The following is a 17463-nucleotide window of genomic DNA, read 5'->3' on the forward strand; positions in this document are numbered from 1 at the left end:
CCTAACTCTATATTTATCATTGTATGACAAATCTATATTTATAGTGTGCTTTTTTATTTTAGTACCATGAAGTCCATGCTTTTCATACCACTACTATCCACACTAATAAACCATCAATACACTAGTAAAGTAGTGTGGTCAACTTAAGAGGAAAGTCGATACTATGTTTGTAGCTTCCTAATAATTTGGTTAGCCTTAGTTCCATCAATCTATTGGATTCCTCTATGAGATCCATTTATAATTAATAATCCTTTTATATAATCATGATAATCATGATTCCTCTATGAGATTCATTTATAATTAATAAGTCGATACTTGTGTGAACTCTTTTAAATATTTAATCATGATAATTGTTTTTCTTTGTCCCTTTAACATTGTATTTGTCTAAATTTGATATGAATTTTGTTTCATTAACAACATTGTATTAGTTATCTTATTCTTAATGTTATTTTGTGCATATTGAATTATAAACTGTTGCACTATAAGATGATCAATCACAATGTTAATATATAAAGCCATAAATAGATCACATAACAAGTCATAAATAAAAAGTCCTATATACAATCACATAACAATTCCTGATGACATAATAACAAGTCTTGAAATAATAATTTAATAAGGAAATGACATTAAAGAAAGTCCAAATAACATAATAACAAAACAATGTATCACATATATAATCACTAGAATGATCAGATCTACAGATGTGAATGGCTGTGAGCAAAGGTGAAGGTTGAGAGAAAGGGGGAAGGAGAAGACAAGTGTCACTCATCTCACCTTGATTGGGTTGCTGACTGAGGGAATCTAGAGATGGTTGGAGGAAATTTAGGCATGGTAGGACAAGTGGACTCAAGTCCTTCCCAAGATATAGGGGGTGTTGGAGAGAATATAGGAAATGGTTATGAAATGTGTGTACGTACACAATTTCATTAATTTTGGAGGTTGAAGATAAATCATGAATTAATATTTAAGGAATATTAATTTCTTTAGCCACATGTTTGATGAGTTGGCAAAGGGAAGATGATGTCGAGATGGAGGGTGAGTTGGAAAAAGGGATTAAATAATTTAGGAATTATTTAATATTTGAGACTATAGGATAGGAGAATAACTATTAAATATTAGATATTTAATTAATTAGAGGAATGAGATAATTAAATATTAGATATTTAATTAACTTGGTTAGAGGAATAATTAAATATTAGACATTTAATTAATTAGAGGAATAAGATAATTAAATATTAGATATTTAATTAACTCAGAAGAATAGGATAATGAATTAATTAATAAAATATTAATTAATAGAAAGATATGAAAATGAATTAAATTAATTAATCTTTTCAAATTAACTATTTAATAGAAGAATAAATATTAAATATTTTTTTAATTGCTGATAGCCAGTTTTTAGGTGTATATAGGAAGAATGCGAGAATACGGAATGGGTTGAAGAATGGCAACACAAATTCTTAACACCTACTGAGACACAATATGAAGATGTTAGAAGAAATGAAGACCCTGATCATGCATTTACATCAAAAGATTATGATCATGTTTTAGACCTCATACAACCTAGTAATTTAATTCAATTTATTGTTTATAACTTTAAATTATATATTTTTATGTATTGTCATATAATTTATGATTACATATTTGAATTATAAATTCTAACAAGTTTTATTTCTACACATTGTACTTAAATGTGTTTTCTAGGACATGTGTATGCTATTGTTGCACCTGAGGATAATGATGAGCAGGTTGAGTATTGGCTAGCTAGATGTGTAGAACCTAAGAAAAAGTTGATATGTGATCAAGTTGATGATGATGGTTTGCAGTATCCAGTTGGGTATGTTGTGGTGGTAGGTACATGGCTACACAAATAATTAACAAGAAGGAATGTCTTACCAGCTTATGAAGGCTGCCAATAAGAAAAGAATATTATACACTATTCTCATTTGGTGTTGGCAACAGACATCAAATTAGAAAGATAGAAAGGTAGACCTGCTAATAAGGTATTGTGGAGTCTTTCAGTAGAAGAGCATGAGGCAATCATAAATGCATTGCAGAAGAGAGAGGATGCAGATGGTACGTTAGGTTGAATCAAATTTATATGCATGTAAGTTTGTGTTACTTGTGTGAACTCTTTTATATTTAATCATGATAATTATTTTTCTTTATCCCTTTAACATTGTATTTGTCTACATTTGATACAATTTTGGTTTCATAAACAACATTGTATTAGTTATCTTCTTCTTAATGTTATTTTGTGCACATTGTAATTGTGTTACAATTGAATTCTAATTTTTTATGATATATTTATTTTATCGTAATCTCTTCATAGATTAATTGTAAGTTCAAAGATAGAATTATGTCTTAAATATGACCTAACTCTATATTTATCATTGTATGACAAATCTATATTTATAGTGTGCTTTTTTATTTTAGTACCATGAAGTCCATGCTTTTCATACCACTACTATCCACACTAATAAACCATCAATACACTAGTAAAGTAGTGTGGTCAACTTAAGAGGAAAGTCGATACTATGTTTGTAGCTTCCTAATAATTTGGTTAGCCTTAGTTCCATCAACCTATTGGATTCCTCTATGAGATCCATTTATAATTAATAATCCTTTTATATAATCATGATAATCATGATTCCTCTATGAGATTCATTTATAATTAATAAGTCGATACTTGTGTGAACTCTTTTAAATATTTAATCATGATAATTGTTTTTCTTTGTCCCTTTAACATTGTATTTGTCTACATTTGATACGAATTTTGTTTCATTAACAACATTGTATTAGCTATCTTATTCTTAATGTTATTTTGTGCATATTGAATTATAAACTGTTGCACTATAAGATGATCAATCACAATGTTAATATAGAAAGCCATAAATAGATCACATAACAAATCATAAATAAAAAGTCCTATATACAATCACATAACAATTCATGATGACATAATAACAAGTCTTGAAATAATAATTTAATAAGGAAATGACATTAAAGAAAGTCCAAATAACATAATAACAAAACAATGTATCACATATATAATCACTAGAGTGTGCCAAATCACATAACATGACCTGATATCATAATAGCAGGGAAATGACATAATAAAAAGTCCTATATATAATCACATAACACATAACAACAAGTCCTATATATAATCACATAATAAAAAGTCTCGGGATAACATAACAAGTGTCATCATTAAAAGTCCACAATACAATTACATGACATGATCTAAAATATACAATCTAAGAACTCACGTGCATCTCATCTGCAATCCTCTTCACTCCACGTGAAGGTGGCTGAGATGAATCATCTTGCTGCACATGGTCCTGAGATGCACCATCCAGTGTCTGTGCAATATCAATGTCTCCATCCTCCTGTGCAGTATCAGTGACTCCACCCTCCTATGCAGTATCAGTGTCTACACCCTCCTGTACATTATTAAAAGATTTTACGTGAGAAGAAGATTTAACATGAGAAGAAGTTACTTGCATAATTCACTTATAAAGTAATTAAATACTAAAAAATTAAAAATAAATTACCATATGACCGTGCTCTATAATGCCCTCACTAGTACATTGACGTCCATTGTCATGAACAAGAAAAGTGGTCGTAGCCAAGTCCTGCAAAAAAAAACATTGTACATCAATTTTGATAATCCCTATAAAAGCCAGATACACAATATAAACAAATTAGAAATTATTTTTATAATCATTGTGCCTCAAATGATAATGTCGATGGTTGCATCTAGCTCAACCCTATAGCCATACCAATATTGGTAGTGGTGTGGACCTGAACAACATATATAAAGCATGAATAAAACTTGTATATATACATAAATTATAAAGTATATATATATATATATAGACTACAAGATTATCATAGAAAAGAATACATGTGATGCAGGCAAAGTAATTGATGGTTGAAGGCATACATGTGATGCACCATCAAACAATCCAGAAGCCTACAATTGCAAAAAATAACGAACATGAATCAAAGTTGTACTTAAATTAGTAAGCATGTAAACACTTCAAATTAATGGATGAAAAACATACTAGTGGTATATGAGGCTGAGCCTCAGTGGTCCATGGGTCACATGAAGAACTACCCACCTCAGTGCTACATGAAGCACCCTACAAAATTGAAAAACATATCATATGTAAATCATTACATTAAAAAATTTATTGTTTATTTTAAATGTACATATCAATACAATGTATCTAGATGAAAGTGCATACCATAAATAGGGCACCAACATCTCTAGGTATTGAGGTAACATGTTGTCGGTTCCTCAATGATGTGGTATGATCCATCTTTTGTTTAGAAAAAATTGACTTATGTTATGGTTCATATGTGTATATATAAGGAATTTAATATTGCACTGTAAATTATACAAATAAATTTGTACCTCTGTAGGCTAATCATCGTCTGCCCACACGAGATCAACATATGAAGAGATGACATCAACATGTGCAGCCTCCTCAGTATCATCATAACCACCATGGGCAGCATCAACATCATCAAAATCATGATCTCCAGGGGCAGCCTCACTCTGTGGACCCCTACATACATCCCCACAGCTCATGCAAACATGTGCTAAGTAGGGGGCAACCCTCACCTCCTGCAACTACTGTACCAAATTGCCCAATAGGGCACTTAATGAACCTAGAGCAGAATCCACTACTCAATGATGGGTAGGTGCTAGAACAACTGGTGATGGAAGAGGAACCAATAGATCATCATGTACATGGTTTCTAACCTTGTCGCTCAATTTTTCTCCTGGCCTATCCTGGGGCATGCCTCTCCCAACCCCCTAAAATGATCTAATATCAAAGTAATTGGGCTTTTTGCCCAATTCAAATTTTGCCCATAATTTCTTCAAAAAATACATTAGGACCTCATGATTGGAGTCTGGTGGATGGTCAAAGACCATCTACCATTGCTCTCAAAAGTGGCTAGCAATTCTTGAGTGCCTACACCATTAAATAGAGATCCGTGGCTTCTTCGGATCTATCTCTTCACTCATCTTAGGGTTCACAAAATATTTTTTCAAATCTATTTTTGTTATTTTTAAGTCATTAACTTGTTTGTATGTGAGGCCATCAGCGTAAAATGCACACAATCCCTCATGCCAACTATGATAGCTATCTAGCTCACTATCTAATGCCTACACAGACTGTACAATGCCTTGCATACTATCTGCAAGGCATAACAACTAAGGAGGTGGATGAGGCTCATGCCTAATAGTATGAATATCTCTAATCAAAGCATCAATATTTGTCCTAATTGTTTGTCTCAATTGATCAGGTTCGGGTGGAGGTGGAGGTGGTACTAGGCCTAATAGCTCATCTATCTCAAACTCATCCATCATGTGAAAATAATCTGCATATATATACAAACATGAAAATTTACAATTACAAACTATTTAATTTACATTTCACCTTCCAAAAAAACTTATAATTAAATACAATTTAGCAACTTAAATATAAAAAAAGGAAACTCACATATAGATCTATAATATTATTAATAGGTGGGTAATAATAAGCATCATTTAAGAAATATTATCCACTTAAATCAAAGTATAAGAAGAATTCTACAAAATAAAACATCATAATGCCCATGCAACTCAAACAATACTTTTTAACATCTAAAGATGAATTAACTTATAAGTTCCATCAAAATCATAAAAACAATCATAAGTTAAAGTCATAAGTTATATGTATGAAATTGTCAATACATGTACTACTTTGTTGTGTTCTTTTCTAGAATCATTGGATGATTTAGTGATCGCAACTAGTAGTACTACACTAAGTTGAAGCTTGAATAAAAGACCTTTTTTTGTGATTTCACATTCTAGTCATTTACTTGGACATCTTGGCACTTGAAAATGACTGTCTTACATGAGATGAATTTGTTTGATATGTTTTGTATGTATCGATTTTATTGATCTTTTAAGGTTTTATTTGAGGAGGTATCATAGGTTTCTCTATTCATCCTTTTGTGGTAAAATTAGAAAGGGATAACTATGATTCTTTTGTAAAATGGTATCTTGATAACTTTTAAGGTGGTGTAATCATTTTCCTTTTATGTATGGAGTCATACCTAAACTAGAAAGACTAGAAATTATATAATCTTGGTGTAACATCATTGACCATGTAGGAGTGATTTGACCTAACTTATCAAGATCATGATTCTATGTGTATTGCATTGGATATTGATTTCCCCCACACACTTTGGAATAGACTTTAGGAGATCCATGGAGACCCTCATATCTCTCCATTCCTAGAGGATCCTATTGTAGATTGTTTCATTCCATTTGTACTAGATGAAGATCACATACCCTTCGATGGTGATACTTAAGAGGAAATTTATTATATCATATTAAATAATTTTTTTACTTAAGATCAAATTTTATTTACATATTAAATAATTTTCAAAATATATTTTAATTATGTACATCAATTATATCAATTAGAATAAACATTTGCTAATGAAATACAAGCAATTATCATAAAAAATTTAGAATCAATTCATTCTAAATGTAAAATGATACATACACATATAAATATATAATCAGTTTTTTAATTTAATATATACTTGGCAAAATAAATTTATATAGACGTGTAAATTTTTAAGTAATTTAGTGGGGTTTATATAATGAAACCTATCCAAGAAAATTTGTCATATATTAGAATACATAACTCATCTTAGAAATTAGATTATTTGGGATAACTATGATTCTTTTGTAAAATGGTTTCTCTATTGATTATTTGGTCGCAATTATTAATCTAAATATTAGATCATTAATAAAAAATAGTATATAATATAATCTGTAAATATTTAATTAATATTATTATTAGAAATATATTATTATTATGTATATTATTAATGTTTTATATATAATAAATTAATAATAATTAAAACTAATGAATGCATACTTGAATGATTAAAACTAACTCATTTCCAAGAATCTAATTAAATATAAAAGAAAACTACTGAGTGACGAGGGTAATGGACAAGCCTATAATTAGGTATTGCGATTTGAATTTACTCAAACATATCAAATCTAATGGGGTTGATAGGACAAATTAATCACTTCAAAATTTGAAAATCCAATTCAATTGAATAGTTTGGTATGCATCTAGCTTGGCATATTTTTCCTTTTGTTATTAATGAAAATAATAAAACCATTTTAGTTATGGATATTTCCATGTCAACCTTGTCTACAACACTTATAATGCATATCTCACAATTTTTAGTTTGAAAATTAAAATGTAATGGCTAGTAATACTTACTACAACTTATGGGGCATTGGGGTTCTTTCAAGTGTGTTTTATGTAAGGAAATTAGTGAGATTATGATCATCCTTTTGTGCAATTTGACTTTGCAAAAATAATATGGAATTCATTTTTGCAAAGATGGGGGATTGAATGGACGATGCCACACAATCTCCCTAATATTTTGGACTATTTGAAATTTAATATGTCTAGTCCTATCTTGTGGTTCATTTGGAATTAAACTCCTATCATCATCATTTGGCCTATCTAGCTAGAAAGGAACATGCGAGTTTTCAAGGATAAGGAAAGAGTAGTTAGTACAATATGGGATGTAGTGGAAAGGTCTCTTTGGTCGAACTTGGTAGCATTCATATTAAGATGATTAGGATGTAAAGAGGAAGAGATGGCTTGGGTGGATGCTTGGCTTAATTTTATGTGGCATGGTGGGCCAAAAATAGAGGTTGATTGGGTGACCAATCTAGGTGTGGGGCAGAAGGATAAGGATGGGTTTTTTGATGTGAAGCAATTATAAAAGGAACATTAATCCATGGTGTCCATCTCAATTTCTTAGGACATGAAAATGTTAAAATTTCTGACACTAATTATAGCCACCATTACAAATGCTTAAGGTGGTTGATAACATAAAGTTTAGGGTTTTAATTAAAGATTATAATTTAGGGTTTAGGGTTAATCAACCAAGATAGTCAAATCTCCTAGGACTTGTTTGTTTTTTTCTATTTAGGGTTTAGTGTTCGTTTTTCTGTTCAAGGTTTATTGTCTATTTTTTGTGTCTAATGTTTATTGTTCGTTTACGTTTTTATTTTTTGTTTTTTTCCTATGGTTTTTACTATTCATGTTTTTCGCAATATTTGAAAACTAAAAACTATTTTAAACATGAAATAAAATAAAATAAAAGACAAATTTCAAACTTTAAAACATAAAAATTAAAAAATAACAATACATTAACATTTTTTTATGAAAAACAATAAAAATAAATAAAATAGAATATAAAAAATAAAACTAAATACCTAGAAGGAGGTAAAAATGGTCTAGGGGGTCAGCTAGGTTGAAAAAAATGGGTACTCGTGCTCCTCAAACACACCTACCCATTTTTCAAACAGTAAAAATGATAGAAAATGGTTAAAATAAATAAATAAATACATTTAAAAATGGGCACCCATTTTTTTCAAATTAGGAGCCCGTTTAGCTTTGGGCACCTGTTGCTAAATGAGTGCCCATTTCTTTATGGCTCAGGCACCTAAAACTAAACAGGTGCCTGATTTGTAAAAATCGGGCACCCATTTCTAGTGGGTTCATTTTCCAACCTGTGGACTTCTGCGGGATTGGAACCTCATTTATAAACATGAGAACTAAATAGATAATCATGTTGGAAACCAATAACACTGAGAGGGGGGGTTGAATCAGTGTTATACTAGAATAGAATATTTTAGCCTTAATTAAACACACATACACCAACTGGTATACCAATATAAACAAAATTGAAAGAAGTAATGCGACCAATAAGCCAAACACATAAATGAGAACCATAACACACAAATTTATAGATGGAAAACCTCAATGAGGAAAACCCATAGTGGGATTTGTGACCCACAATATCAATTCACTGGCCATATGAAGAGATATTATAGTATATGATGGGCCTGCACTTGCAAGAATGCTTACAACCTAGAGCACAATGCTCATCACAAAAGGAGCCTCGCTGACTACATAACAATCCAGACATCAATTTGGAGAATAGTGAATTGCTTATTATAGCATCTCCTATGCTAGAATACAGTTTTGGTTTAAGCTATGTCTATTCTGGTTAAAACCCTAAACCTCAGTACCGAAATAACCCTTACAATGAATTCCTCACATACATATTCTCTTTGATATATTTTTCATTACATTACATTCATTACCTTATCCATCCATATGTCTATCCCTATTCTCTTGTCCTCCTTTTTATTTATTATTACAAAATGTTCTAATCTATCTCCCCTATATACCCTATACAAATTTATGCCTTATGTCTTCTTACAAGGATATATACAATTACATATTACATGTTGGCCTTATAACATAAATGAATAAGCATTAAAACAAGTTATCGATGTCGGATCCAAGACTGAAACTTTTGACTCTCTGAATGATCGTATCTCTTTCTTTTTCAAGAGCAGAAATTTGATTCTCCAAAGTCAAAATTTGTTCATCAATAGATGTGGTCAGTGAAATTAGTCCATCAAAAGAGTTAGAAATATTAGCAATTTTGTCCTGTACCTCTTTTATCTTTTCATCCACTTTTGCTGTAAGAATCTCTATATTGCAACATACCTTGTATATATTTGTACCTTGTTTCAAAGAATATTCTATCAAAATTAACTTCTCCTCAATCTTTTTCTTCTCTCTATCAATGATCTGATTAAAAGTGATTTTTTCATGTGCTAGCTGGTTAGAGATCTATTGTAATGATTGAAAATATTTAGAGATGTGTTCTTTTATTATCTTAAGCTTGTCAAAAGGGCTCGCTTCATTCTCAATCTTACATTCCAAGACCAATTTGTGCAAAAAAATTATGGATTGATCTATAATCCCTTTGTCTGAGGCTCCCTCCTTCATCAATTTTTGAGCAATCATCATCATTAGTTCTGTTGGACTCATCTCTGTGATTTTTTTCTTTTCCACTAGAGAAGTGTCAATTTTCAATAATGACGTGCTAGCAACTAGTTCCCTACTAGATTCCCATGTTTTCTCTAGTGATTTATCCTTTATTACCTCCTCACTTGCATCAGTGGCTTCACCACTTGGTGCAGTCTATGTAATTGTTGGTTCCTCTCTAGGAACAATATCCTCAACTTGTATATTAGTATCCAGAGGAAAAGTGTCCTCAATGTTGGTATCTTGTACAATGTTCTCTACATTAACTAGTGTCTCTATATTTGTTTGTGCATATGTTAACCGATTGCTCAATTTCCACTCTTTTGATATTATTCAAAACTGAGGGTGGAGTACCCATAATTTGTTTACCTTTCCCTTCAACCAATGTATTTATAGTATCAGTCTTTGTCACTGGTGAAGTGAAGAATCATCTATGCTCTCCCAAAAATTTAATCCAACCCTTTTGTGTTTCCTTTATTATCTCATTCATGTTTCCTAACATCAGGTTAGTTATTTTATGTTTGTTGTTGAAAAATTTCCTATCTACAACCTCAATTATCTTCTCCATCTCATCTGGAGTTATAGAAACATATATAGCTAAAAGTTCATGCATATTAATGTGTTTGTCTTCTTGCATTATAGATAACCTTCTAGCATCTAATATGTTGTATAGCTCTATTAGTATTTGATTTTTTATTTCAATTAATGCTTTCTTATAGATGTCTAAATATAAAAGAATTGCTTCCTTTACCTCTCTCTATTCATCATCTTCAAATGTATCATAATAAGATTTGACATTATTCAACATCCCATCCTTAGTTATTTCATCTACAATTTCGGCACAAGTCTTAGATGGAATAATTGTTACATTACTAGTCTCTAGTGCCAAATCAATGTCACTCTTCTTCCTCCTTCTAGTAGTACCAGATGTAACTAATGGTGTAGCCTTGGGTGTCTGCTTCTGTGTCAGTAATTTGATGGTAACCTTCCTAACCGGTTGTTTCTTTGCTTCCACTTTAGGTTCTTACAGTTTCTTCCTCATAGCCCTTTTGAAAGGTAATGGTGTCTCATCATCAATCTCAGAATCAACAATCACAGGTTAATGTGAACTACTAGATCCTTCCTCTTTCTCCCTTTCTTCAAGACAACATCAATGAGTGCCTTAATGTCCTTAGAAACTTCCTATACAAACTTGCTTGCCTTACCTTCTTCTTTTTCCATCTTCTTCTGATTGAACTCAGTTTCATCCTCAAAAGTCTTTTGTTGTGTTGTTCCACAAGGTTTTTCTGCTTCATCTATGTCTACATAAAGTAGAATTTTTGCATATGCATCCACCTCATATCCCATTTCCTCTATCCAAATATTTTAGGGCTTGACTGCCTCCATGAGAGTCACATCCTTCTTAACCATGAACCAAATTTTGGTAGAGTATTTCTCTACTATTTTCTCAAGTATCCTTATTATAGATCTCATAGATTTCTGAAAAGCCTTGAAGTAACTCCATACCTTATCATCTCTAAGAATTCCTAATGCAACAATTGATATCTTAAGTTGTCTTCCTATTGGGATGTCAAAAGCCCATTGCTTCTTTCTAGAATTGGGGGTATCATTCAAAAAGTATAACATTAAGAATACTAATAGATTTACATACCGGAAGGTGCCCTTCTTCTCGCCTTTAATCTTCCCTAAATTGATTAGTAACTACTCAAGCATCCAGTCACAAAGATCGAACTTGATATTTTTTCTCATCATTCTATAAGCAGACAAAATACATGAATTGGAAACTGAATTCAGTTAGTTAGAATGAGTTGCCTTGTAGCCTATGATCATGCTTCCAAATTTGATGTCGGTATCAGTGATAGTGCCTACCTTCATCTATCTCTAGTCTGATGTGGCACCGATGATCTTCCTTATGAAGTCATTTGAAACTTTCTTATTTGAATGTTGCCCTGTTAACAAAAAACCAGTAATTTCCCTGATGGATTCTTTAGTGATTTTGTAGGGTCCGTCCAGCCATATAAATTCCCCATGTAGTCTTCTTAGTACATATCTGACAATCTCATCCTCAAATTCTGGAATATCTAGAATATTAGTGAACCCTAGATCTTCGATGTGTTTATATGCTGATTTTATTTTACTATATTCTCCCATGAGTTCATTCATATACATCCCTTTGATCTCTAAAGTGCCTAAGTCCTCTATATGACAATGAATATAGGCCCTAACATCTTCTACATATATGACTCCCTCTGGGATGTGAGAAAATGCTCCAACTGAATCTTCCTTGGTAGCCACATGTGGATACTATTTCAAAATTGGCTTGGGGTGGTCCTTAACTTCTACTATAGTTGGGTTTGCAACAAAAATAGGAGAAAAAGATGATCCCGATTCCATGATTCAATAAAAATACCTTTAGAATGCTGCTGCTAAAAACCTCTTATCAAATCCTTCTAGACGTCAGTGCGATTGTTCAAGATGAAATCTAATCACCTCTGAATAGATTCTAATTGCACTAAGTCACTTTGAATCGCTCTAAAATTTCTCTAAATGTTGGGTGAATAATAATGAAGTGTAATCAACCTTTTATCCCTTGAGAAAACCATAACTTTCTATTGACATAAATGACTGCTAGTGAATGATACCGGATCTCACTCTAAATATATCAATGTCGAATAATCCTCTCCAATATTTGGAACATCTTCTAGGATCTCCTCCAAGGGCATATGCATCATATTTCTATTGGCATTATGGAAGAATTGATTATGTGTTGCGTTGATGTCAAAACTAGTTGTTATGGTTGGTTACTGATAGACAGGTTTTGGTTATCGGTAGAAGATCTAGTGTTACTGGCGGAAGAGACTATCTGTTGGACACTTCCAGCTTGTTTGGATCAATAGAGTATGTTTGATTTCATGTGTTACATGTTCCTTGAGCATGTTTTGGTTAGTTGGTATTGACTTGGTAATCGGATGCTATCATACACTCTTGTAAACCCTTACCAGCATTGGTTTAAGGTTTTACCGATAGATAATGAGGAATCTTGACATGATGCATAAGTGGTGTTGGTGCAGCTTCTACATGGATTTTAGGATGTTGAAGATGTTCTTTGATCATTCTTCAACTGCTTTAAGACATTGCTTTGGTGTAGTGGACCTAGAATAGGTATGGTGCCTATCTAGGTTATGGATTGGTATCATGTTAACGTGTACTCCACACGTTACCAGGATATTTCATGATGATCTATGGATTGGTTATTTTTGTTTTGGTCTTAAGCCAACATGGCATATCATTGTAATATGGATCTATGTAATGATCTTATTGTAATATCTTTCAAGTGGCCGACCTAATTGGTTTAGCCCTTAAGGTTGGTATAAAATGATGCAATATCTCATTGTAGATCATGGGGATTATGTGTTGTGGTCTTGAAATGTAATATCATATGCTAATGAGGTTTGGTCGATCATAGGTGATCGATTTGGGATTAAGGAAGAGGTCAAAGGCCTCCGGTACTAAGCTTAACTGGGACTGTAATCAGGCATGGTAGGTGCCATCTTTGACAATTCATTATTCTATTTTTTTGTCCATTTATCTTGATGTAGTTATAACCTCTCTGTAGTCAGTGAGACTCTTTTGTAATGAGAAGTTCTCTAGGCAGTGTGCCTTCTTGCATGTGCAGGTCCCTCATTGTATCACATACTTTTTGCAAAAGTATCATCTGACTGTGGGTAGGCTTCCCACCATGGTTTTTCCCTTTCTAGGTTTTCCACATACAAATCATGGTATTATGTGGTATGGTTGCTTTGCATTGATTATCTATTTAATTCTTAAGTTGTATTGTTTATCAGTATCTATTTCTACTTTACCAATGCTTAATCTGGTTAAAGGTTATTAAGTGGATTAAATGATATAATCTGTTATCAACTAATTCACCCCCCCCCCCTCTTAGTTGTTCACTGGTTATCCTAACAATTGGTATCAGAGCTTTGGTCCTCTTTTATAGAATCTTAACTACTTGAGGTGGACCCTATGGAAGCTAACACTTCAAATCCACTGACAACTATTTTAGAAGAGAAATCCCTAAGATTGATGGAACAAATAATGGGATATAGAAAATTATAATGGAGACACATCTTAGATGTCTTGGAAAGGATATTTGGGAGATCACTGAGAAAGGATACACACCTTATGATCTAGCATCTGGCAATCTCGCTCTTGCAAACTTGGACAAGAATATTGAAAATGATTACAGAGCTAGAGAAGCCCTCTTATGTGCACTTACTGATCAGAAAATCATGGGATTGACTGATAAATCATCGGCGAAGGTTATGTGGGATAAATTGCAAACTCTGAATGAAGGTTATCCTACTGTCAAAATTGCTAAACTTGAAGATGAAAGATAATGAAAGAATTGTTGTGCTTATGGAAAGAGTAAATGAGATTGCTATGGGAATTCAATGTTGTGGAGGATCTCTGAGGGAAGATGAAATAGTTTCCATAGTCTTTAGAGCCCTTCCACTGGCTTACAAGATGAAGGAAACTACAATTAATGAGTTGAGAACAATGGCTAAGTCTTCAGTTAACAAAGACATTATGATTGGGAAATTATCTATTTTTGAGCTTGAAGAATTTGGATCTTCTGGAGCTGTAAAGTTTAAACCTTATTTTCATGCATCATCATCATCATCCACCGACAAAAGTGAATGGAAATTCCTATATGCAAAATAATTGGAAGACATGAGAAAAGAAGGTGAAGAATTTGAGCAACTTGAAGCCTTATTTGCTAGAAGAGTACCTAAAGGTCTGACAGGAAGTAAGTATGAAGGAAAAACACCTTTTAAATTTTTTACATGTAATAAGATTGGTCATTTTGGATCTAGATGTCCTGAAAGGAATGCAAGATTTGAGGAAAGAGTTAATAAATAATTTAAGCCTAACTAGAACAGATATAGATTCAAGAAAAGTAAACAATGCTACATAGTGGATGAGGAAGGAGTTAGTGATGACTCTGGAGATGAACCGGTAGAAGACTCTACTAGTGGATCCAACAATAGAAAGGAATGGGTGTTCTATGCTTTAAAGGAAGATGAACCGAAACTGGCTATCATAAATGAAGAAAAAACCCTGGCAACAAAAGTTGAAGATAAGGATGAATGGTTAATTGATAGTGGATGCTCAGATCATATGACTGGTGATAAGATAAAAAAATTGTCCCTACAAGAATACAATGGCAGTCAAGTCAGATTTGGAGATGACAAAGCATGTATGATCAAAGGTAGAGATATTATTTCTCTCGATGGCAAGCATAATACTGATAATGTCTATTATGTAGAATGTTTAAAGCATAATCTTTTGAGTGTTGGTCAATTGGTGGACAAGGGTTTCCAACTTTAGTTTAAAGATAGAAAATGCAAAATCATTAACAAGACTAGTTTGGAGATTGCAACTAGTACTCAGACTGGAGGTAATATCTTTCACTTGAACACTGGTAATAAGACATGTTTAATTTTGATTGTCTTGTTAATATCAATTCAACTAAGGCACTTAGGGATATACCTAAGATTATAAAGCCTCATAATCCGGTATGTAAGGAATGTCAATTGGGAAAGCAAGTTAGAAGTTATTTTATGAGAATACATGATAAATCTAATGATGTACTTGATTTCATTCACAATGACTTATGTGGTCCTACAAGGACTAGAAGTTTTCAAGATGATAGGTATTTCATGTTGATTATTGATGACTATTCTAGTATGATGTGGGTGACTTATCTAAGGGAGAAGTCTGAAGCATTTATGAAATTCAAGATCTTTAAAGAAAAGGTTGAAACAGAAACTGGATTGAAAATCAAATGTCTAAGATTAGATCAAGGCGGTGAGTTCACTTCTTATGAATTTAAAAATTACTGTGAGACAAATGGAATAAGGAGACATTTATCTGTACCTCAAACTCCTCAGCAGAATGGAGTAGTGGAAAGAAAGAACAAAACCATTTTGGATGTAGCAAGATCTATAATGATGGAAGCCAAATTGCCTCACATCTATTGGAGAGAAGCAGTGAGTACAACCATCTACACATTCAACAAAGTTCACATCAAAGGTGAAACCGGTAAGACCCCTTATGAATTATGGTTTGGACATATACCTACTATTAAATATTTCAGAATTTTTGGAAGTAAATGCTATATCAAAAGAGATGATTCAATTCGAATGTTTGATCCTAGATATGATGAAGGGATATTTCTTGGTTATTCAATTCAAAGTAAAGAATATAGATGTTATAACAAAAGATTGCAGAAAATTGTGGAGAGTGCTAATGTGAAAGTGGATGAGCATTACAAAAATCAATCTATATCATATGACAGGGAACCGGCAGTGGAAATGATCATAATTGAACTGATAATGCCTCAAATAGTATAAGAAACTGAGATAGTTACACCGTCACAATCATAAAATTCAATTGTGACTGATGATCAAAGCAGTGAACCTAAAGTTCAGAAGACACCAAGGTATGTAAGATTAAATCATTATGAAGATCAAATCATTGGAGATAGGAACAAGGGAGTTATGACAAGAAGAAGATTGGCAAATAAAGAGGGATTTCTTATTTCTCAAATTGCACTGACATCAGTTATTGAAGCTTGTAAGGATAAACATTGGTTAAAAAGCTATGGAAGATGAATTAGATCAGATAGAGAAAAATGAGACTTGGTCTTTACTTCCCCAACCTAAAAATAAGAATGTTATTGGAACTAAATGGGTTTTTAGGAATAAACTAAATGAGGATGGTCAAGTTGTAAGAAAAAATTTAGATTGGTTTGTAAAGGATATTCTCAAATGGAAGGAATTGATTATGGTGAGACATTTGCATGTGTAGCTAGAATTGAAGTTGTCAGACTATTTCTTACCTATGCAGCTTATAAGAACTATAAGATTTATCAAATGGATGTTAAATGTGTACTTTTGAATGGTGAACTTGAGGAAGAAGTATACATTGAGCAACCTGGTGGATTTTCACTGACAAATGATAAAGATATGGTTTGCAGATTGAAGAAAGCTTTAGATGGATTGACACAAGCTCTTACAACTTGGTATGGAAGGTTGTATAAATATCTTTTGAAGGTTGGTTTTACTAAAGGCAGTGCTGATAGTAATTTACATTATAAGATCACTGATGATGATATTCTGATTATTGAAGTATTTGTTGATGATATCATTTTTGGAGGAGAAGATAAATTGTGCATGGAATTTTCTAACAATATGAAGAATGAATTTGAAATGTCCATGATTGGTGAAATGAGATTTTTCTTAGGTTTGTAGATTACTCAAACTGACAAAGGCATTTTTATCTATCAAAATAAGTATCTGAAGGAATTGTTGAAGAAGTTTGGTATGAATTCCAAACCGGAAAGTACTCCAATGGTGACAAGTGAGAAATTATCTATCAAGGATACTTCTACACCGGTAAATCATACAAGGTATAAGTCTATGATTGGTGGTCTGTTATATCTAAC

Source organism: Cryptomeria japonica, chromosome 11 (genome assembly GCF_030272615.1).
Source record: "Cryptomeria japonica chromosome 11, Sugi_1.0, whole genome shotgun sequence".
Lineage (NCBI taxonomy): Eukaryota > Viridiplantae > Streptophyta > Pinopsida > Cupressales > Cupressaceae > Cryptomeria > Cryptomeria japonica.